General features: G+C 39.0%; 1 protein-coding gene across 9 annotated transcripts in view; it reads right to left on the bottom strand.

Annotated features, from left to right (window-relative positions):
• FBXW11 (F-box and WD repeat domain containing 11) overlaps nt 1-23,386 on the bottom strand; it is a 181,692-nt gene that overhangs the window by 157,859 nt on the left and 447 nt on the right. For 2 of the 9 annotated variants that reach the window (XM_061129464.1, XM_061129466.1), the window contains exon 2: nt 15,028-15,189. The exons of the other annotated variants lie outside the window; for them this stretch is intronic. The gene's annotated coding sequence lies outside the window, so the exon portion shown is untranslated. The remainder of the gene's footprint in view (nt 1-15,027; nt 15,190-23,386) is intronic. 9 annotated transcript variants of the gene reach the window in all.

Genomic DNA, 23,386 nt, shown 5'->3' on the forward strand with positions numbered 1-23,386 from the left:
GCTTCCCTGGTGGCAATGCAGGAGAACTGGGTTCGATCCCTGGGTTGGGAGGATCTCCTGGAAAAGCGAATGGCTACCCACTCCAGCATTCTTGCCTAGAGAATTCCATAGACAGAGGAGCCTGGCAGGCTACAATCCACGGGGTCACAAAGAGTCAGACACAACTCAGTGACGAACACTTTCAACTATTTCTTCCCTTGTAAAAATATATCATAATTTGCAGAGTCAACACGACTGAGCCACTGAACAGAGGATGAGTTTTGATTGTTGTTTTACTTTAATTGATAGAGAAGCATACTAAAATCCTACAAATCTCTGGATGTGATTACTAATTTACAAGAAATATAAGTAAGAACAAAATTATGTAAACCTATTAAGAACATAATTAGCAAAATCCAAATTTGGGGAAGTTATATAGAACAAATGACCAGTCCAGTTTCTTCAATAAATACATGGCAAGAAAAAAGATGGGAGAGAAGGTTTTTATAGATTAAAAGAGATTTGAGAGACTGTTAAGTGTAAACAATGAGTGAACCAAGTCTGTCTCCCGAACTGAAAAAACAAACTACTAAAAAAATGTATGAGAAAAATAAGACAAATTTCAATAGAGGACAACACGATATACCTGACCAGTCCCCGAAAAACTGTCAAGATCACCAAAAACAAAAGTCTGAGAACGGACATAGCCAAGAGGAGCCTAAGAACACATGACAACTGAATCTAAGGGATGATCCTGAGTGAAATTCTGGAGCAGGAGGAGGATATGGAATAAAAACTAAGGACAGCTATGGACTATCAATAATAATGCATCAGTATCAGCTCACGACCACACTAATGTAAGATGCTAATTATGGGGGAAAAAGGAGTATATGAGAATTCTGTACTACCTGCTCAGTTGTTTGCAAATCTAAAACTTCTAAAAAATAAAGACAATTAGTTTAAAAATTATTTGAGACAAGCAAATATAAATAGACTATTTGATATTAAAGAATTATTCATTTTAGGTATAATAATGGAATTGTGTGCTCTGTATGTGCATGTTTTTATCAGTCCTTTGTTTTTAAGTCTGTATCTTTAAAACAGATGCATACTGAACTATTCACAGATAGATGAATGAATAAAGTTAACAGGGTATTTTACAGCAATGTTTCCCAAGGTTTAGTATTCAAGGTGATTTCTGGTGACATGTAAAGGTGTTTTAATGTTTTAATAGTGACACACTTAATTTAAATACGTATTGTAAAAATATACAACTAGCACATTGAACCCATGATTTCATAGATTTCAATTGCTTAGGTTTTCCTTAGGGAAAAAAAAAAAAGTAAATGTAAGGCTAAAAAAAAAAACCTAGACAGAGGCAGGTTAAGATCCCAGGTTCACAAAATAGGACATTAAGCAAAAGCCACCTGTTGCAAGGTGTACAGTGCCTGCTACATCCAAAGTAGACACTAAATATACTACTGATAAAAAGCCCATCGAGAACTCCAACAAAGTAGAGAAGACTGGAATTGAGGAGAATGAGTTAAGTGCAGAGGGAGGGAGGAAAGGAAGCATGAATACTTGCAAAGGCAATTGGGCAGGGGCAGGCAAGGCTTCCCCTTTCCTTCTTAGTCTCCCCAGCACCGAGAACCTGCAGCCGCCCACCTACAGCCCAGAAACCCTGCTGCCTCAGAGCCTCTGGAGCTCGTCAGAGGTCCAAGCCGCCACCTACCACTCTCAGACGAAGGCGATGACAGCTAGAGGTGCAGAATCTGAGAAAGAGCACAAGGCTTTGCACAGACAGGAAGGGAGAGAAGGGAGGGAGAGAGGAAAGAAGGTCCGCAAAAGAAACAATCTCTCGTTATGTGACCTTGAGCAAAAAATAATTACCTTCACCAGACTCCATTTCCTCACATGCTAAAATGTGGAAAAACTCCACATTTTAGCATGTCTATCTTTCAAGGTTATAGTGATTAAAAAAGATTAAAAGAAACAGTAGATGTAAATCTGACATTTAACCAGTGTTAGTTTCCTCCCTCTTTAGTTTGGCAGGGTGAAGGAAACCCTTGATGAATAAAAGCTGTTAGGATGAAATACGTAAAACTAGTAAAGAACAGCCTAGGGTTCTATCAGTTTTGAGCCAAAATAAAGGAGAGGAATCCTGGGGTCAGAAAATGTGAGATATGTTGAGAAACATATTATTAAAATGGCAATTATCAAATGAATTTCCTAGAGGAGATTACACACAGCATTTACTAAAATTACCAGACCTAAGGAAGCAACTCTCAGTAAGAGTGATCCTATTAATTTCTCTCTCTCTCTCTCACACATACATACACACACACACACACACACACACACACACACACACGGAAACGTGGGGGGGAGGAAAGGTTAGCAGTTTATAGCAGTTGGCAAATCCCTCAAAATGACAGCTGAAGTATTACTGAAATAAGACTTTCTGGATAGATTAGAAGTCAATGACAGGTTTTAAAATCTGGTTTAGAGTCAGAGAGGGAAAGAAGGGAAGCTTTCTAATCTTCTGAAAGGAATTTCTGACGCCAAGAGCTTAATTTTCATGATCACGTCACTTAAAACTAAGATGATATTGAAACAGAAAAAACCAAGTATTAAATGGAGTAAATGTATTTATTTTAAAAGTACATATGAACTTCTGATACAAGACAGTACTTCTCATTTGCCCTCCTAAATTTATTCCTTCAATCAACTGGGCAACTAGAGGTACGGTATGCACTAGGTGCTAGATGCTGCGAACATGTTATGAACTGTCTATGACATAACAGACATGACCCTTATCCCCACAGAGATTACCTCCTTAATAAAGGAGGAGACTGTCTAGTGGGGGACTATGCAATACATTCATCAATTATAATTATGTTAACAGAGGTGAAGAAAAAGAACTGAGTGCTATAAGAACATGACAAAGGGAATCTAACCCGTAGGAGTATATAGGGAGCCCAGACACAGCCCCTGAAGAAATAATGCTTGAACTCAGCCCTAAAGGACTAGCAGACGTTAAATGGGCAAGAAAGGAATTAAGGCTGACCCATCCCTGATAACAAATAACAGAAGTTAACACTTGTTAGGTCAAGACAGAACCTGGCACGCTGGAGGAAGGGGTGGGAGAAAATCACTGTGGCTGAAGTATGGAAATATAGAGTGAAAAGGAGTGAAGACAGACAAGATTCAGGAGGAAAACAGATGTCAAGGCTGCAGTTTCTGACTATGCAACTGAAATCACCAAAGAAATATCAAAGTAAAAGACAATGGTATCAGGAACCTAGCTCTGGTGCTCTCCACAAATAAAAGATGCTTCAAGGAATTTCTATTCAATATAATAGAGAAAAAACTGGACTGGAAAATAGCATTTACTGCATGTAAACAAAGAAAATCTACCTGAAAAGTGCAAGAAGTTCCCAGCAGAACCTCACTTCCTAGCTACAGCAACAAAGGCTAGTAGAAGCGTGTGTCCCTGAAGCTGTCAGTGAGGACAGAATGACGGATACTTTAGTGCTTCATAAAGGCACCTGCAGCCAGGGCAAGCCAGAGCAGGGACCTGGCTTAAGCCAGCTGCAGACAGTGTGCTGAGTAAAGCAAAGGCTCCTGCAGCTGGCTTCCAATGAAAACGGCCATTTCAATCACAAAAGCGCGGCCCTGGCCCAGCCACAACCAACTCAGAAACTCCTCACCCCGTGATTACTTAGGCAATATGTGTATCTGATAAAGAACTCATTTCCACACTGTTATAAAGAGCCCCCACAAATCAATAAGAAAAAGACAACTCTATTTTTTTTTTTTAAGGGTCAAAAGATTTGAACAGGCATGTCTCTAGACAAAATAGCTAACTGGTCAACAGGCAGGTGAAAAAATGCTCAACATCATTAGTCATTAAGGAAACCGTCGTGGTCCGGGAGCAGGTTGGAAAAGAATTTCCAGACATGAGACAGAATGAGAGGGAAATAAAGTTTATTAGAGTGGTAGACGCTTTTACAACAGCGGGCCAGCTCAAGGGAGAACCGACGGTGAACAGGGGTCCTTACTCCACTTTTATACCCAGAGTACAAGGAGTGGGATGGGGTCTTGCAGGTCATTTGCTGATTGGATGAGGCACATATACTGGGTACAGGAAAGAGTAAAGAAAATACCTTCTCCCTATGGGGTAGGAGGGGAGACAGGTACACTGCTCAGGAGGGCCTGAAATCCATTAAAAGTTACAACAAGGGGGAGGGAAGGACGATAAGGGTCTGGTTTTTCTGTTTCTGCATTCCAAGACACTCCTTGGTTTTATCTGCTCTTTCATCCTTGGGTCACCACAGAAACATAAATTAAAACCACAGTGAGATACTATTTTTCACCTATCAGCACGGCTAAAATTGAGTGACAATGTCAAGTGCTGATGAGGATACAGAGCAACTAGAATTCTGATACATTGTCAGAGGAACTCTAAGAATGCACAGCCACTTTAGGAAAAGATCTGGCAGTTCCTTGAAAAACTAAACATACATCTACACTGTCCCAGCAATTCCACTCTTAGGTATATCCAAGAGAAAAGAAATGTCCAAACAAAACTTTGAACACAAATGTTCATGTAAGCTTTATTACCAATAGCCAAAGACTGGAAACAACCCAAATATCAGCAGGAGAATGGATAAACAAAACTGCTGTATACTCTTAAAATGAAACAATACCAAGCAATGAAAAAGAACAAACAACTGATATAACAAGAATGAATCCCAAAAACATGCTGGGCAAAATAAGCCAATCACAGTAAGAATACACGCAGTATATGCATGCTGTACCCGTCTCACCTGTATGAAATTCTGAAACACACACACCTAATCTACAGTTATAGAAAGCAAGCGACCTGAAGCCAAGGATGCTGCGGAGGGGACTGCAAATGGTAATGAGGGAAGTTCTTTGGGGGTATAAACGTTCTATCTTGATTGTGGTAGTAGTTACGTAAGTGTATACAGTTTTCAAAACTCAAATAGTATACCTGAAATGACTACATTTCATTGCATATATAAGCATCAATAAGTTGATTAAATAAAATGAAACAAAACAAAAACAAAAAAACCCACTAAAATGTAGATATCCATCCACACTCAACAGAATGGCTAAAACGAAAAGGACTGGCAAAACCAAGAGGATATCTGGAGCTCTCCACATTAGAGGTGGGCATCTAAATGGACAGAAGGGCTTGGGAAACAGTTTATCAGATCTACTGAAACTGAATATATGCCTATCCTCTGACCCAGTAATTTCACTCTGGGGTTTTTATAACTGAGAGAACCAAGTGCTTATGTTCACCTTAGAAATGTTATTCATAATAAAAGCCAAAAATTGGAAACAAGCCAAGCAATGTATCAACAATAAAATAAACATGAACTATATACACAATAGAATAATGGACCAAGGGGGGAAAACTGTTATCTACAACAAAATGATGTTTCACAGATACAGACATGACTGGAGGTGGGGGCAGAAATATAAGAGTGTGTATTAATACATGCTGTATAACTCAATTTATGTAAAATCCAAAAACAGCCATAACTAAACAATAGTTAAAAAAAAAAAAAAAAAAAAAGAGGCCAGAATAGACATCTAGGTTTACTGACTGGGCGAGGCACAGATGAGAGGAAGCCCTCAAGGGGCTCTAGCATCTTCTCTATCTTGGTCTGGGTAGTGGTTACACAATGTAGTACGTTACCTATGTAAAAAAAAATCACTGAGCTGTACACTTAAGATGTATACACACACACACACAGCTGCACTTTGACCAATCTTTGTTCACCCCCGAAGCTGGAAGCCTTTTACACAGAATCCAGGTGTGGTTTCCACCAGTCTGAGTCACTCTCATTCCCCACCTACTCATTTACATGTTCTTCATGTCTCCCTCCCTCAGATCATCTGAGCTGGCAGTGCTACTGAGTATCCGGAGTAGTGGCGCTGAGAACAGGACTGGATAAAGTCGTGCCCTAATGAGACAGAGAAGATGTCCAAAATACTTATTAACAGTATATACGATTTTAATAAAGGTGTAACTTTAAGTCTATGGTACAATCCCTTATTGATTCACTATCCTTTTGATTAAATTCTTGCTAAGATTGTGGAGAAAAAGAAATACAAGCAGCCAGCATTTGAAAATAAGATCCAGCATTACTAATATTTCGCTTGGATGTTTAGTTTCCTAAAGTTTACAAACAACTTTCAGGAATAAAGCCATATCAGAGACTTTGTTGAAGCATGTTATTGTGCATATTACAAAACTAAACACAGTGACGATGCATGAAGCTATTATTACTGTCTTCCAAAATTAACCAACAGATTAAAAAATATGTGGCTAACTTCCAGAAATCATGGTTAACTTCCAGATACTGATTTATGCGAACAAAGCTTTTTACAAACTGGACTCCATGTTTTAAGAGAGTCTGATTTACATTCTTTTCAATACATACACACAAACTCATATCAATACAATCTACCCATTCTGCATTCAAAATGTCTTACTTCCTCCTCTTCTGCACCATCTGTTACTATCTTGTGATTTCTTCCCTGAAACATTACAACAGTCTATTAATTGGTCTCCCTGCTCCACTGCATCCTCCAACCTGACTGCCAGAGTGATCTTCCTAAAGCACAGATTTTGCTCCAACTCTTCAAGTCACCTCTCATCTCACATTACACCTGCTACTCTCATCCTTCCTTTCCTACAGGGAGGACAAGTTCAAAAGAAAGCCTTACAGGAACTATGGTGAACAGGAAAGGACGAGCCTTAGCTCAAAAAAGCAGCCACAACTCAGCTCCATTTTTCAGATAAACCAGTGTTTGGATGGGAAATGTCTCAATTTTTAAAAATCTATGTGGATCAAATAAATTACATCTGTGGATCTCTATCTACAGGCTACTTGTCTGTAACTTATGACCTAAAGGATAACCCAAGATTTGATTATAATCTCTTTGCAATCTACCTCAATTCCTTCACACAAACTACACCACAACAATCCACATAACTACTTACAGACAACACACACTACGGCCCGCCAGCTGCTACTGTTCACCCACTCACCTTTGCTGTGAAAGCCCTCTCCCACCCCAGCACATCCACATCCATAAAAGCTCAGGCCTCAAAGGATAACTGTTAAAACTTTCCTTCATAAAATTTCCTTTCTTTTCTAGCTTCCACACATCATATATCCACCTTTCATGATCCTTAGCAGTTTTCACATTATACTACAGCTTTTAACGTAAAAGATAGCAAGATTCTGGAAGCAAGATATACGTCTGATTCTGTTCTATATTCCCGACATGACCAAACAGAACCTGTTGATTACATGATTAATAATTAATGAATAGAGCTATTTATCTGCCTATATGCATGGCAATTAGTACTTCAACTAGATGGCCATTACACAGTATGATCGCTATGATTCTGAAAATCAAAAAGGCTAACAGGTTCAGAAAAATATCCCTGTAATATTAACTTTGACTCAGAACTAACATGAACCCATGATTCTTTTCAAATACATATTTTAGTTCTGTCTATTGAAAAGATCTAGAAGCAACAAAACCCAACAGTACTGATTTTGGTTTCTAAGCACCATTTTCCACTAAAAGGAACCAGAGCTTCTTAGAGAAATGGTTGATCCTTGATATGCAGGCAAAGTAGAAGAGCAAGGAGCATACCAAAACTGATGGACTCACATTAAAAAGGAAGCAGGCGCTACCCTGAGGGGCTCTCATCAGCCAAATCGGAACACCCATAAAGACTGTGACTGACTGTTAACACACTGAATAAACAAACGTCTACGAAGAGTACAGTGATACACAAAAGGAAGGAGGAGAAACAGGGACGGCCTCAATGAATGCTAGCTAATAAATACAGACGAAATGACAGAAAGCCAAAATTTTGTAACTTACATTGAAATAAATGATTTCAGGCTCAGGAAGCTGAAACCACAGGGTGAAAGGCTATAATGTAACAGGTGATTTACAAGGTACCAAAATATTATTCCAAAGAGTCCTTTCTAATAACAGATGATAAAACTGTACCTTAATGGAGAGATCTGAATGCTGCCACCTTAGACAAAGGATCAAATTTAGCACAGCTCATAATGGGATAACTTGTCATTTGAGGTGCCTCCCGACATGACTCAACCCAAAGTATACTTCACCTATGATGAAGCACTCTTGTCAAAAATGTTTAAATGAGCTGCAATCAAGCCTCTCACATAACTTCCAGTTTACAGGAAGTCAGGAGCTAGAGAAGCAAGCTCAATAACACCATGAGGAAATGTTCAAACAAGTGAAGAATGTTGCATAGCCTACAGGACAACTGAACTGGACTTAAAAAAAAAAAAAAAAAGAAAGTCAATCGCAAAAGATAGAAAAGGGCAGAGAGACTGCTAAAATGAGAAGAAATTAAAAAGACATCATAACTAAATACAAAGGGGTTATTTTGTTTGACCAAACAAAACCTGGTTTTTGTTTTTTTAAAGAAGGTGTGCTCAAAAAGACATTCTTGGGACAAGTGGAAAAATTTAACTGAGTATTATATTATGGGATTACTTTCATTTTCTCAGATAAAAATAGTTTGTGGTTCTATATTATGTATAAAATGCCTATGACTATATTTAATATTTGGTTATAATATGCAGATGTTACTATATACATGGTGCATGTATTATGTGTGTGTTGGCTTTTAGAGAGGAGAGGCTATTTTTATTCTTAAAAGGCACATGCTGAAATATTTAGAGTGAGGTATAGTGTCTGCAAGGTACTTTCAAACTGTTTAACAACATAAAAGAGTACTTACTTGGGGAGAGGACACAAAAGGGAGGAGGGTGGGAAGGGAAGACCAAGGTGGGAGCGGAGAAATGATTCAAATAAGGCAAAATGTTTGTAAGTACTCTTTATTATATTATGGGATTACTTTCATTTTCTCAGATAAAAATAGTTTTGTGGTTTTATGTATAAAATGCATATGACTATATTTAATATTTGGTTATAATATGGAGTACTCTTTTATGTTGAGCCTAGGTGGAGAGAGCATACAGGTGTTTGTTGTACTGCTTTTTCCTCAACTCTCATATAAATTAAATTCTTCATAATAAAAAGTGAGGAGGAAAATAAAAGAACAATTTAAAAAGCACCCAGTTTAGAAACAATGTAACGCCGTTACACCGGTTACATCTGTCCTCCACTATCCTCAGGAGTTTGTCCAAATTCATGTCCATTGAGTCAGTGATGCCCTCCAACCATCTCATCCTTTGCCACCCCTTCTCCTTTCCCAGCATCAAGGTCTTTTCCAATGAGTCGGCTCTTTCCATAAGGTGGCCAAAGTGTTGGAGTTTCCGCTTCAGCCCTTCTAATAAATATTCAGCATTACCCTTTAGGATTTTAAATAGCTCAGCTGGAATTCCATCACCTCCACTAGCTTTGTTTCTAGTAATGCTTCCTAAGGCCTACTTGACCTCATATTCCAGGTTGTCCAGCTCTAGGTGAGTGACCACACCTTCATGGTTATCTGGGTCATTAAAACCTTTTCTGTAAAGTTCTTGGGTGTAGTCTTGCCATCTCTTCTAAATCTCTTCTGCTGTTAGGTCCTTACCGTTTCTGTCCTTTATTGTGCCCATCCTTGCATGAAATGTTCCTTTGATACCTCCAATTTCCTTGAAGAGATTGCAAGTCTTTCCCATTCTACTGCTTTCCTCTATTTCTTTGCACTGTTCATCTAAGGCCTTCTTATTCCTCCTTGCTATTCCCTGGAACTCGGCATTCAGTTGGATATATCTTTCCTTTCTCCCTTGCCTTTCCCCTTCTCTTCTTTCCTCAGGTATTTGTAAAGCCTCCTCAGACAACCACTTGCCTCCCTGCATCTCTTTTTCCTTGGGGTGGTTGAGTAGCTGACGCTGAAGAGAATGGAAAACTTTTCTTCTTAACTGTATACTCCTTTTTGCACCTTATTATAACACAGACATATATGACATATTCAAAAAAGGTTTTGATAAGTGTTGATTGTAGCTATAATGAAATCGTCATATCTCCATGCTTTCATGAGCAAAACCTAATCACAGTAGAGTTACAACTCACCTGAGAATTACAGTCTAAAGTCTGTGCATAAGGTGAAAATAGCATATAGTAGAAATCTGCCTTAAAAATCTCCTAAATATATGTCACACTGGACCAACACACCATCTCAATTATTTCTACACAGGTAATTTTCACACAAGCGCTTGAACAGTTTGCTGTTTCTTCAACTGACTGACTAGTAGATGCTGAATAGCTGGTTCGTGCTCAGGCCTCCTGCTGTGATTTTAAAAATGTGTTTTATCACAGCTAGATGAGAAGCATTCAGGAATTGAGACAGGTTGAGAGAAGAGCAAATTTCCATTTCCCATTTCACACTTAATCCAGAACGTTCACTGTTTAGGTTAATTTCCCCTTGTTTTTGCCACTGGATGTAAAAAATGAATTTGACAAATCTACGAATGGACAGAGGAGTCCACAGGGTCGCAAAGAGTCGGACACAACTGAGTGACTAACACACATGTAAGATGTGTAACGACCAAAAAAAAAAAGATGTGTAATGACAAAATGGCTCTTTTAAAAATACATTTCAAAAACTGTATCTCCTTTAATGAAATAAATCATTACAGTGGAAAAAATATCACAATCCAAACATAATGGACTAATCTGCAGATTGGGAATAGGCTGTCACAATTCCCAGATCAACGTGAGAAAGAGAGTAGTAACACCTCTTGTTCAACATCATAACCTGAGCTGTAGCCCATTTCTTTATATTAGCATTTCCAGGCACAGATACAGATTCCTCAAATCTTTATTTACTCTTACTAATCTTCAGTTCAGTTCAGTTGCTCAGTCGTGTCCAACTCTTTGCAACCCCATGGACTGCAGTACCCCAGGCTGCACCACCGACTCCCAGAGCTTTCTCAAACTCACGCCCACTGAGTCAGTGATGTGATCCAACCATCTCATCCTCTGTCGTCCCCTTCTCCCGCCTTCAATCATTCCCAGCATCAGGGTCTTTTCCAGTGAGTCAACTCTTCGCATCAGGTGACCAATGTATTAGAGCTTCAGCATCAGTTCTTCCAATGAATATTCAGGACTGATTTCCTTTAGGATGGACTGGTTTAATCTCCTTACAGTCCACACTCTCAAGTCTTGTCCAACATCACAGTTCAAAAGCATAAATTCTTCGGCACTCAGCTTTCTTTATAGTCCAACTTTCACATCCATACATGCTGCTGCTGCTGCTAAGTCGCTTCAGTCGTGTCTGACTCTGTGCGACCCCATAGATGACAGCCCACCAGGCTCCGCCGTCCCTGGGATTCTCCAGGCAAGAACACTGGAATGGGTTGCCATTTCCTTCTCCAGTGCATGAAAGTGAAAAGTGAAGTCTCTCAGTCGTGTCCGACTCTTAGCAACCCCATGGACTGCAGCCCCCCAGGCTACTCCATCTATGGGATTTTCCAGGCAAGAGTACTGGAGTGGGGTGCCATTGCCTTCTCCGATCCATACATGACCACTGGAAAAACCAAACTTTGACTAGATGGACCTCAGTTGGCAAAGTAATGTCTCTCTCTGCTTTTTAATATGCTGTCTAGGTTGGTCATAACTTTTCTTCCAAGGAGCAAGCATCTTTTAATTTCATGGCTGCAGTCACCATCTGCAGTGATTTTGGAGCCCCCAAAAATAAAGTCTGTCACTGTTTCCATTGTTTCGCCATCTATTTGTTTCCCCATCTATTAATCTTCTAATTCCACTAAATAAAGTTAGCTACCACTTGAGGCTAAATAAAAACTCCCAAACCTTTCTTTCCCTGCTCTTTCTGGTGAGCTCCCAATTGATATTCTTACTAGATATTTCTCCTTTTAGAGGATTAACCCACAGACAACTCAAATTCATTAACCGAACTCACTTCTTTCCTCCTCCCTCCACACTCCCCAGTCTACTCTTCTAGTCTTCCCTATCTTGAAAAAGAGAACAAATATCTATTCTGGCACCCAGGGCAAAACACTAAAATTTATATTATATCCCATCCATCTTTTACTCCTATAACCAATCCCCAAGTTTGGCAGGTCCTACCACCTACATCTTTTTTAAGTCCACCCCTCCTCTACCATGCCCACCGTCAATGCTTTGGTTCACCTTAATCATTGCTCCCTTGAACTAACTAGTCCCCTTGCCTTGAGTCTCTTCAATCCATCTTGCAGACACCTGAAAAGTTAACTTCTTAAATGCAAATTTGGTTACACCACTCTTTCTACTTAAGGAACAAAAAGCTCAAGTACAAGTCACAAAACAATGATACAGTGAGCTGAAAACAAGCTTATTTAATAACATGAAGTAATACAAACAGAATGTATCAGGCATTTTTTTATGAGTATGTTCCTATTCCACCCCACACTATAGGACCAAATTAAATAAGCTAATTAGTCTATTTCAGTAAAAAGAGGCCTCAGGGAAGCAAGGAAAATTCAACTGCCTTCTTAGAGACAAAAATGAACACAAAATGGATCCTAACAGTGACAAAAGTGCCTTAAGAAAAACAAAGAGCTTCCCAGATCTGTAAGACAAGACTGCATTCAAGCTGAATGTATTAACATGCCTAAAATGAATGCCATAATCAGAAAAGGATATGGGAAGTAAAAGCAAGCAGAGAAGCTGCAAGAAGACAGAAAAATCATCCATCCTTAAAGTAAAAGATGAATGAGGTCGTCTCAGTCTCAGGCCAGCAACTATATAACTTCCCTGGTCAAGTCCATGCTAACTAAACCACTTGACTGGCTTGAGTCTTCAGGTCCTTCTTACTAGTGTTTCTTATTTGAAAAACTTAAGCTGGCATGTTGAGTAGGACCTAATAAGCAAATCTACCAATCAGAAAAGTTGACATTCATCACATCAACATGCACACATCATTATAAATTAATAAACTGGAATTCTGATTTTACATATCAGTCTTGCACAGCTGGTTAATTAATTAACGTGAGTCCAACCGTGGGATTTCAGCAAGCTGACAAGATCAGATTTCTAAGAGAGTTAAGTCCAGAATCAGAGGTAAGATGAAGTTAAATTCTAAAACTGTATTTGTGGCTATTTAAATTAAAATTTAAAATCCAGTTCCCCAGTTACAGAGCCACATTTCAAATCAGTCACATGCGGCTAGTGGCTATCATACTGAACAGCACAGATAATGAACATTTCCACAATCCAGAGAGTTCTAACTGGACAGCACTGTTCTGGAAGATAATCTTAAACTAACCCTACTATGAGTCCTCTCAGGAAACAGCCTGGTAGACAGTCTTGGATGACTGACACAGAATCTGAGAGCGAGATGATCTTCTACAGAAGGTACAAAATAGACACTCAACAACAACTGTTTCCTTTCCCTTTGTAATGATTTCATGAAATCAGAATACACAATTTTAGTCTTCAGGATTTCCACCCCTCTTTTTATCACTAGATGATACTCCACAAACTTGAGGCACAGACATTAGAAGCACATTCTCTAAGCCAAACTGCCTAGATTCATATCTCATCTTTGGCGCTTAATAGATACATGGCCTTGAACATGTTATTTAAGTGCTCTAGCCTTCAGAGTCCACATATGCAAAGTAGAAATAAGGGTACCGACTTCACCAGCTCACCATGAAAATGAGTTTATACATGCAAAGTGTTCAGAACTGTGCTCAATATAAAGTGCCCAGTGTTAACTGCTACTACTTTTACTATCACCATCACCACCCTGAAAGCTCTTCACTTTCCACGTGGAAATGTGAAAAATGCTCACCCAGAAGAAATATTAACAAATACAAAGGAATAAAATAAAAGAAGGATCACAAAGCCATAGGGTCAGTCTATGATAAAGAATTTTTTTCAAGATTAAAGGAAATGAGTACTCTGGAGTGCTTAAACACCAGAAAAAGTCATGAGTTTCCTGACAATGTCTTACTTGTAAGACTGACAAACCACAGGTCAAAACTAGTCTACATAATAAGCTCCTGAGCTATTTAAATAACCAATGAAAACTAAGGAGGAACTGAGAAGATACAGGTTTGAGTTCACTAGACCAAATGATACTTCCCTGTATAAAGCACATTTTGACATTTAAAGGTACAGCCTCTCCTAAGTTACCTTTAGGTTCACTTGATAAACTGACTTCTAATCCTTTCATTAAGAAGGGAAAGCATCAGATATAAGTAAAATATCATGTCAAACAATGATCTGTCAGGCAGTCTCCAAGTGGAACCCCGCAGTAGAAAACGACACTTTGCTCTAACGGTATACAGACAATATGAAAATCCTGAAGTTAAAGTGCAAACTTCAGCAAACGTAGCCAGATGGAAAGATCCAGAGCTTTGGAGACACACAGGCTCAAGCTTAGAGCCTGGCTCTGCCACTGACTAGCTGTATGACTTACTAGCTGTACTAACTGTACTTACTTAATACTCAAGAGCTTCATCTTACTGTTTGTAAAATACATATGAAGCATAGGCCATCTAAATAAGAAAACGTGTAAAGAGCCTACAGTAGTGGCTGGCACTTAGCAGATGCTCCATAAACAGTAGCTAATTAGTAAATTCTGAGAAGACTCTCCAGGAGTCTTAAGGATAAAAGACCACTACTTTACAGAGTAATGACAAAAATTATTTTGACCAGGTAATAACTATAAACCATGAGATAATACAAAATCATCTTTTGTTTCCCTTATTTTCCAACTTACTCCTCAAACAAAAGTCCCTTGTTTACTGAACTGTATTTCCTGTTAGGCTGTGACTACAAACCTTTTAGGCCTATTTAATAAAAATAACTACATTTCTTACACTGAAACAAAGTTTTGACTAGCAAATACCCAACTAATCCACACCAAAACATAAACACTAAACATAAATATCTAGCATTTTTTCCTTTCTCTGTTATATTGGAAAAAGAAGTAAAGGAATTTTAAGTTTCTCTCAATGAGTCAAGTTCTACATAACAAAACAATACAAGGTAATTGCTTACCTGGACAATATTTTGTACTTCAGATCCACCAATCCAGAATGAATGGGGGTATTCCCTTTCAGACTAGTCTGAGAAAAGACAGCAGTCAAGCAGCTTCCAAGATTCTTTCCGTTTACTGTATCCAGCTTTCTTCAACAAAATCCCAAACATGCACTTCGGTAACTGTTGAAAGACAGAAAGCAATCCATACACCCACCATGGCACCAGCGGCAAAGGACAGCCACCAAGAAATGGAAGGAAGGGTCAATGGAGTGGTGGATCTGAAGCACAGAAAAGTTACAAGCCCTGAGTCAACGTTTTCATGTAAGAGGGTCTGCCAGAGCACTGCTCACCTCTGTGTTGAGAGAGGATAAGAAACTCTACAAAACAAAGAAGGAAACATCCCTAACATGAATACTTATTCATGACAAATGACATGCGATTTCCAAATACATGATGAAAACTTCCTCTACTATCCATATAAATTGTCCCAGATCATTCAGCTACAATGAATTTTATCCATTTCCTAAAACAGTTCCTCTACAATTACAGAAACTTTGTCAACCATAATTAAGAGGGGAGGGCTCAAATATTTCCTAATAAAAATTTATTTAAGCACCTAACAGGATTTTAAGTTTGCTACACATAAGACATCTACATATCACTCAAATCTTCAACTCTCAGCTAAAATATAGGACATTTCAAAACATGTGACATAACTTTAAGAGTGAACTTCTGACTCAATAAAGGCCAATCCCCCACAATGGCCAGTCACTGGGTACACTAGGGAAAAGAATGAACATAATAAACAATTTACTAGATAACACCTTTAAACTCATAAGCCCAGTCCACATTATATCAACATTCTTTTATTACCATACCAACTCTTACAATTAGACTATAAATTCTGAGCAAACTACAAGGCAGACAGGAAAAGGTATTCAACAGGATGCTACAGATAAGAAGTTAAAAATCCAAAGACTGTGAAGCTGCTTGCACATAAATTTGCTACTTCCTCAACTGCCACACTACTGCCAAAATGTTCCTGAAGTAACCATAAAAACTACCTTCACTGAAGGGTTACTAATGGACCAGGCCTTTTACATTCATTACTTATATTTAAAAATGTAAAAAGAAATAACTTGCTCAAAGTCCTACATCCACTAGGTGCTAGAGCCCATGCCCTTTTCACAGAATATGGTGGCCTCCAAACTCCAAGGACCAGAAGGCCATGATTCCTGGGGCAGAAGAAACCAAGCTCTAAGTTAACTGACGTCAGAACAGAGAACCACAAAAATACAAAACAGTAAGTATTTCAGTCTAGCTGAACTAAAACACAACTGAACTTGTTAAGCCATCCTGAGAGGGCTAACTCCCTTAATCTTGCCACTTAAAAGCAATATCAAAAATTCGTGCAATTCTAAGGCCACAATATTAATTTTATACTCTTGCCCACACAGACTGTGTTTTGTGGCAAAGATGTGTCTTTGACAAAGAATTCCAAAATAGTCCACAGGCAAAGACTAAAGATGTTCTGGTTTTTCATGTATAGGCAAAGCATTGAAGTGACTGAAGTACCAGTCTAAGAGTAACCTCTTTATAGCAAACAGGTGGAAATATCTTAATACCCTCAACTTAAACACATGTAAGCAAAACCACAAAGAACAGTGCTCAAGCTCTTCTCATTAGTCTAGAGCCTAAAAAACTAGAAACCCAATTTTGACAAAAAATGCTAGTGAGCTATGGCTAGTAGTTAACTGCTAGAGTAATATAGTCTGATTTTCAAAGTGTAACTCACTGCTACAACCAAAACACAGCCACAACAATTTGACTAACAGACTCATTTCTGAGCCTCCTGCACCATCAGGCCTTTTCTTCCATTAGTGAGTTAACTTTCCCCCTCTTTCCTTCAAATAAACATTTACTGAATGCCTAATTGGTGGCAGGCCTTATGCCAGAGAAACAAAGATTAACAAATGCCAGACCAGGATAATAAGGATTAAGTTCTTCATGTCCTCTGCCCCTTCCTCTTTGAGTCTCTCAAGCAATCATTTCACAGAACCAAAACACGTTTTATCATTAGTTCCCAAAACTGGTTAAGAGTTCTCAATTTAACTCTAAAATAATAATTACTCAGGTTCTTTTTTCTTAACAGAGTTCTCACTTAATTTTTTTTTCTTCCAAGGACCAGTGGTTTGCTATTAGAGAACAGTTTTCGATATTCATAGCACTTAGGTATTTGCACATCTCTCTACTCACAAACTTTTTTTTCAATTTACATGTTAATGTCCCACTGTTTCTACTTCACAGCTTTCCATTCTGTGAAGGTCTTCATTGTTGACTAACCCTGAGAGGGAATCTCCTAAAATGCTTCCTGCTGACATAAGTGAACCCGGCAATCTCTGAACTTCATTAATGAGATCCAGGTTAGAGATACCCCACTGGACTGTCAGGTCTACCTGGCTGGTGCCTCATTTGCCTGCAAACTTCCTGTTAGGCAACTGTGATCAGCAGAAACTGAACGGAGGGTAGCGAGCACATTCTTGACCAACAGGTTTTTCCCCTTTTGTCAACGAATTCAATGAGCAACAACAGAACTCAGGAGGAAACCTTGTATCCTAGTCACCACTTACTCTGTTAAAGGTCAAAATCACCAGCAAACAAGAATAAGAATTTAAAAATTCTAATTTCCTTGGCTAAACTAAATTGATCAAACATAAATCACCATGCTCAGTGTTAATATGAACAATTACCAGTCTCTTTCCACCAGGATACCTAAAACAGGGTTACAGTGGGTTCTCTCCCTAACAGTACAGGTCTAATTATGTCTAATTGGTAGTTCTTAGTAATTGTATTTCCCAGATTTCCAAGGCAGTATTGACTCTGTATGATTTCATCATTTTCCCCAAAGAAGCCTCATTAAATGCATGGCTAAAAGCAACTGAATTTTAGGCCTCTGCAAAGCTTCACAATTAAGTACACGCACACATCAGGGGCAAAAACTAAAACTTTTTCTCACACCCTCTGTCTTGACTGTACGTGACAAAATACGGTCCCTATACTTGCGGGGAGAGTTAACTTGGCAGACAGCTGCTGAGAGACAAGTCTTTGCAAGGTCCTTTCACATACATCTCTCATAATCCTCCCAACACTGAAGTGATACCTCCATTTTTTTTATTTTTACACACAATGAAATCTTACCAGAGAAAGGTTAACTTTCTTAAGGTCACACAGCCAGCAAGTGAAAGTTATGATACAAACTCAGGTGTTTCACCCTAGAGCCCATGCCCTTTATGTTAAATCATGTTTCTCTAAGGTCACAGATCCTTAGAACTTATCAACTGTTTGGCAAGTTCACATCAACAGATATAAAAGGAATTTAGTTTCCTCAATATTCTGCTATCACCCACACTCTGGGATGTATATAAATCAATTTGTATATGTTTACCAGTCTGTAAATAATGGTTAAAATGTCTATGAACAGAAGCTTGTGCAACACATACCACCCTTCTTTTCCCTTTAGCAGTCTTTCTCCCCTATCCATCCCCACTTGTCTTAGGAATTATCAAACAGAAATCTTAAAAAGGTTTCATAGCATGAAAAAAGAAAATCTAACATTAATTTAAATCAATATCTATTGCACACCCAAGCGCTAAACATAGTGAAGGATTCAAAGGACAATCAGCTTTAGACATGATTAAACTTTCATGATACACAGGAAGGTTTGGTAAGTCCCATATGCATTAGGAACAAGTTATTATGAGAATTAGTGATATAGGTGACAATTTCCAGAAAAGAGGATGGCTAAGACACAGGCAGACAGCAATAATACATGTAAGCAACCAACAGGAAAGCTCAACTCAACATTTACTGAACACCTACTACAAGAAGGCACTGTTGAGGAGTTTATCATTTAATAGGGGACACAAACAGGAAACGATAATACAAGCCCAGAATATGTTAAGTGCCACAAGATAAATACAAAGTGCCAGAACTCGTTCATTTAACAATGATTAGCATGTAGGCATTGCTATCAACAGAAAAACAAAATTATATCTGCCACCATAACATAAATTGACATCAAGAAGAGGTATCTAAATTGTGTTCTGAGAGGAGAGGATATTACAACATGGGTGGAAGAGAGGATTGCTGAGATCTCACCTAAATCAATTTGGCTGGAGAGCTATTAGGTCCTTCCCATTAATATCAGTAGCTTGAGATACACAGGCTTAGGTCAGTTTATATCAGTGCTGACAAAGGAAATTCGAAAAACAATGATCCTCCACACTTTGGCAGGAATATAGACTAAGTGAGGAATGTGAGAAGAAAAAGCTGGAAAGGAGGCAGGAATCTGAATTGTGAGGACTTCAAATGCTTTCTTTCCCTTAAACTGTAAATATCACCAGGTGGAAACCGAGATCCCAGGCACCTCACAGCACAGGAAAGTCTGTTTCTAAAATTCATAGGACCAAACAGTACTACTCAGAGGAATACACGTGCTGTTCTGTAAACCTATGAAATAAGCTAGCAATTCTCCTGTGCTATAGAGCCCTCTCAGTTTTCAAGAGTCAGTGCCAAGATGTGTGAGCAGGATCAGGTTTATCCTTATCAAATCTGAAAGAACATCTAACCTACTCCAAAATCAGGAATAAAAATTGATAATATTTGACTCATAAGCCTCTTGAGGCCAGTCAGTGAGGTCTATAAATAGCGTGTGATTTATTTCATTTGGACCCTACCTAAGCCTTTGTCTATTTAACCTGCATTTGGTAAAGCAGCACAAGGCTAGAGGCAGATGAGGATAAGTGATGGTGACAAAGACACCATGATTTTTTAAAGGAGTCACTAAACAATCCCACTTATTCCACTCAGAAAGCCAAAGACAAGAAGAGGGGGCAGGGGGAGAGATGTAAAAAGAAAAAAAGAAAACTACTTCCAATAATGTCATTTAGTTTCGTTCATCTCTTTGGTCTTGTGGCCTGTCTGTACTTCAACAACTCTAAAAATAGATTTGATATTATAAGTTCTTAATGAGATCCAATGTATTTTACCTATATTACTACATTCAACAAGTAATATAGCCATTCAGAGGTAACCAGAAGAGAAATGATTCACTTAAGGTCACTTAGCCAAGAATCGAACCATTCAGCAGCTTACAACTGAGGATAAACTGCCCATTACTTGAGTAAAGGGGGAAAGAGGTTCTCTCACACCCATAGAGGATTATGTTTCCCAAACCTTTAACATTAACTTTTGCTGTTTTCTAACAGGCAAGCCTAATGACCATTCTTCCAATTAGCAGGTCTGGGAATGCTTTCTAGTAATAAGGGCCTGAGCACAACTCATACTTCTAATTCGAGCAATAAATATCACGTGATACATAATGCAGCTTTCATTCTTCCCAGTGAAGTCCACCACACTAGACAAAGCCCAGTGAACTTCTGTGTATTTCCAAATGGTTTACTCCTTTTCTCCCTCAGTAATATTAAGGCTAATTAAAACCAAAGTTGGTGACGGAGAGAGAAGCCTGGCGTGCTGCAGTCCATGAGGTCGCAAAGAGTCAGACACGACTGAGCAAACTGAACTGAAAACCAAAGTCAGAAGTTAAGAAGCAGTCCCACAAACTAGGTACATATTGGGCCAATGTAAGGCCACAAAAGTCATCTGATGGTTAAATTATTCACCATCAGGAATTATAAATTCAGTTGTCTCCATCAAGAGTTTACAGTGTATATTAAAGACTGAATCCTATGAGGAAGGTCAGCTGGAGAAGCACTTTTTGTGAACCTGGTCACAGGCAGGGGTAGGAGTAACAAACGGGGGTTATATTTTGAATATTTAATTATTCTACCACCAGTTTTATTTCCTAGGAAACTGAAAAAGTGCAAGAAAAAAAGGAAGGAGGAATCAAAATCAAAGAAAGCAGAGGGATGAAGATTAAGAAATTGGTGAAACCTGTTTCCTTTCTTTGATAGAGCACACTCTGGAATATCAATTGAAAGTTATCCTGTTAACCATTAAGTACCGAACTGGTACAGGCAGCACAATCACAAATATTTGAGTACTGAAGCTGACTCATAAAAATCTAAAAATATTTCATGCTTTAGGCTTTCAAAATACCATCAGTTTAACCCCTTCCCCTCCTTTCATCATGTTATTTTGAAACCAGTGTAAAAAGTGTTTTTAATCTAGTTCTGGAAACTACAATTAAAATGCAGTGAATACAGAAAGCCACGTGCAATTAGATTTTAAGGCATTATCATTCCTACATCTGATCCTGGATTTAGTAAATCAGTTGTTAAGTATCTGTGCTATCTATAACACTAAAATAAATGCATATATGTTTATGAAACAGTTGGGTAAGAATCTTAACTGGTAGCCCTTTGAGGGAATATCACAATTTGTATATGAAAAGCCACTTTTAAAACTGATCCAGATGATTAGCTTATTAAATCTTCTCTGTTAAATTTTCTAAGAATCCCACTTAATAATGTCCCTGAAAAGTCTGAAATATCTTTTCAGATCAGACAAGTACAATCATGTAAAATTAAAACGCACAGGAAGCCAGTTATATTTAGGAAGAGACTTTTTTTTCCATATCCATTCAAAGACATTAAATGGATTACACTGTACTTTAATTCTTTTGAAAAAAACATTCTAGTTATTTTATTTTATTTTTGGCTGCGCCGTGCAGCTTGTGGATTCTTAGTTCCCTGACCAGGGATAGAACTAGGGCCCTCCACAGTGAGTCCTATCCACTGGACCACCAGGGAAGTCCCTACTTACTTTTTAAATGAATGGAAATGGAAGGAGAATTTAACAGCCAATTTCAAAGAGATACCAAGTTACAATTTTTTGCTATGACATACTCCTCCTGTTGTAAGTACAGGTATTGTACATATGTAAAAATATGTACTATATGTGTAATTCCATTAGGATATTTTACCAAAATAACCCCTACAAAATTTGCAGAATATCAAAAGCTTGGTTACATAAGTTTGCTAAGTTGTACTGAAAAGTTACCAATAAGTGAAAATCAAATAAAAACTCATATCAGTATCCCTTAGAAGGCAACCACACGTGTGCTTGCACACACACACACACACACACACACAAATCAGAAACTACGAGAGCTTTTTTTTTTTTGCCCTCTAATTTCCAAGACTGCTGGAGAAGTGCAGTGAATTATGCAAAGGACAGCAAATATTAAGCTGCCTCTGTGTTTACGCTACTGTACTTCCATTTTTAAAACATGCATCTCAACTCCCCAGACACCATCATCCACAGAAACCATGCAGCTATCCAACAGACTTTCAGTGTCACCATTTATTATTTATAGCATTAAATGGGGGAAGTAGCTCTGATGTCACCGACCCTACCCAGTGGAATCACTGACTCAATAAACATTTTCACACTGGAGAAAATCTGGTTAGGAAAACATTTTGCTATGTTAACTAGAGTCTTTCATCTTTCTTCTCAACCCTAGGGTAGAAGAGGTTACTGTTTGGAGAGATACAAAGAAACTGTCAAGGTTTCCACAGGAAGAAAACCTGGGCATGTTCATTTGCTGAGGCAAAGACTTCCCCCTCCCAACTCTCCAGAGCCCAGTCTGATTTCCCTAATGTTCAAACTGGCAGTAACAGCTGCCATATTTTACTTTTTGAACCAAATCATCCACCAAGTAGCAAATTTTTCGTTTCTACTAGCCACTCTCTCGTGGTCCTGTTTCTAAAAACCCATTCTAGATCCACGTCCTAAGGCGGAAGAGGGCTGGGGTGTTGGGGAGTCTGGCCTGGCTACCAAAGGCTTCTAAACAGAAGAGTGATCGCTTCCCCTGGGCCATAGGCTCCCCCTTTCCTTTTTTTTCTAGAAGAAAGAACTGGCGGCAGTGATGAGGACAGCCCCTCCCCCCTCCTCCCCAATTTCTCAAAGCAGCTCAGGAAAACGTGAAGTTACAGTCTCTCTTTCCAGGGAGATGGAATCCAGAGTACCTAGGGCCTTGCTCTGCAAACATCCCTCTCGGCCGAGTAGGAAACCCTTTGTCCGAGAAGCCGGACACCACAGGGGGCCAGGAAAGAGGCCCCTTTTCGGTCACAGCCTCCAACCCGAGAGCTCTCCACCTCCACCCCCATAGGGCCGATGCCCGCACCAATACAGCCCCAGGTCGTGAAGAGGGTGCTGAGACCCCTTCCGGGATGCGGAGGCCACGGCCCTGTCGATCTACGCTGTACCCTCTCCCATCACCATCTCACTCGGCCTCAGTGGGGCTGGCAAGAGCTATGCAGGCCTGGACCGGAGAAACAGGGAAGGAAAAAAAAATACCTTCCAAAGGGGGAACGGGATGCTAGAGTGAGTGTGAGCTAAGACCACAGCCTGAGCG

The sequence above is a fragment of the Dama dama genome, chromosome 25 (genome assembly GCF_033118175.1).
Source record: "Dama dama isolate Ldn47 chromosome 25, ASM3311817v1, whole genome shotgun sequence".
Lineage (NCBI taxonomy): Eukaryota > Metazoa > Chordata > Mammalia > Artiodactyla > Cervidae > Dama > Dama dama.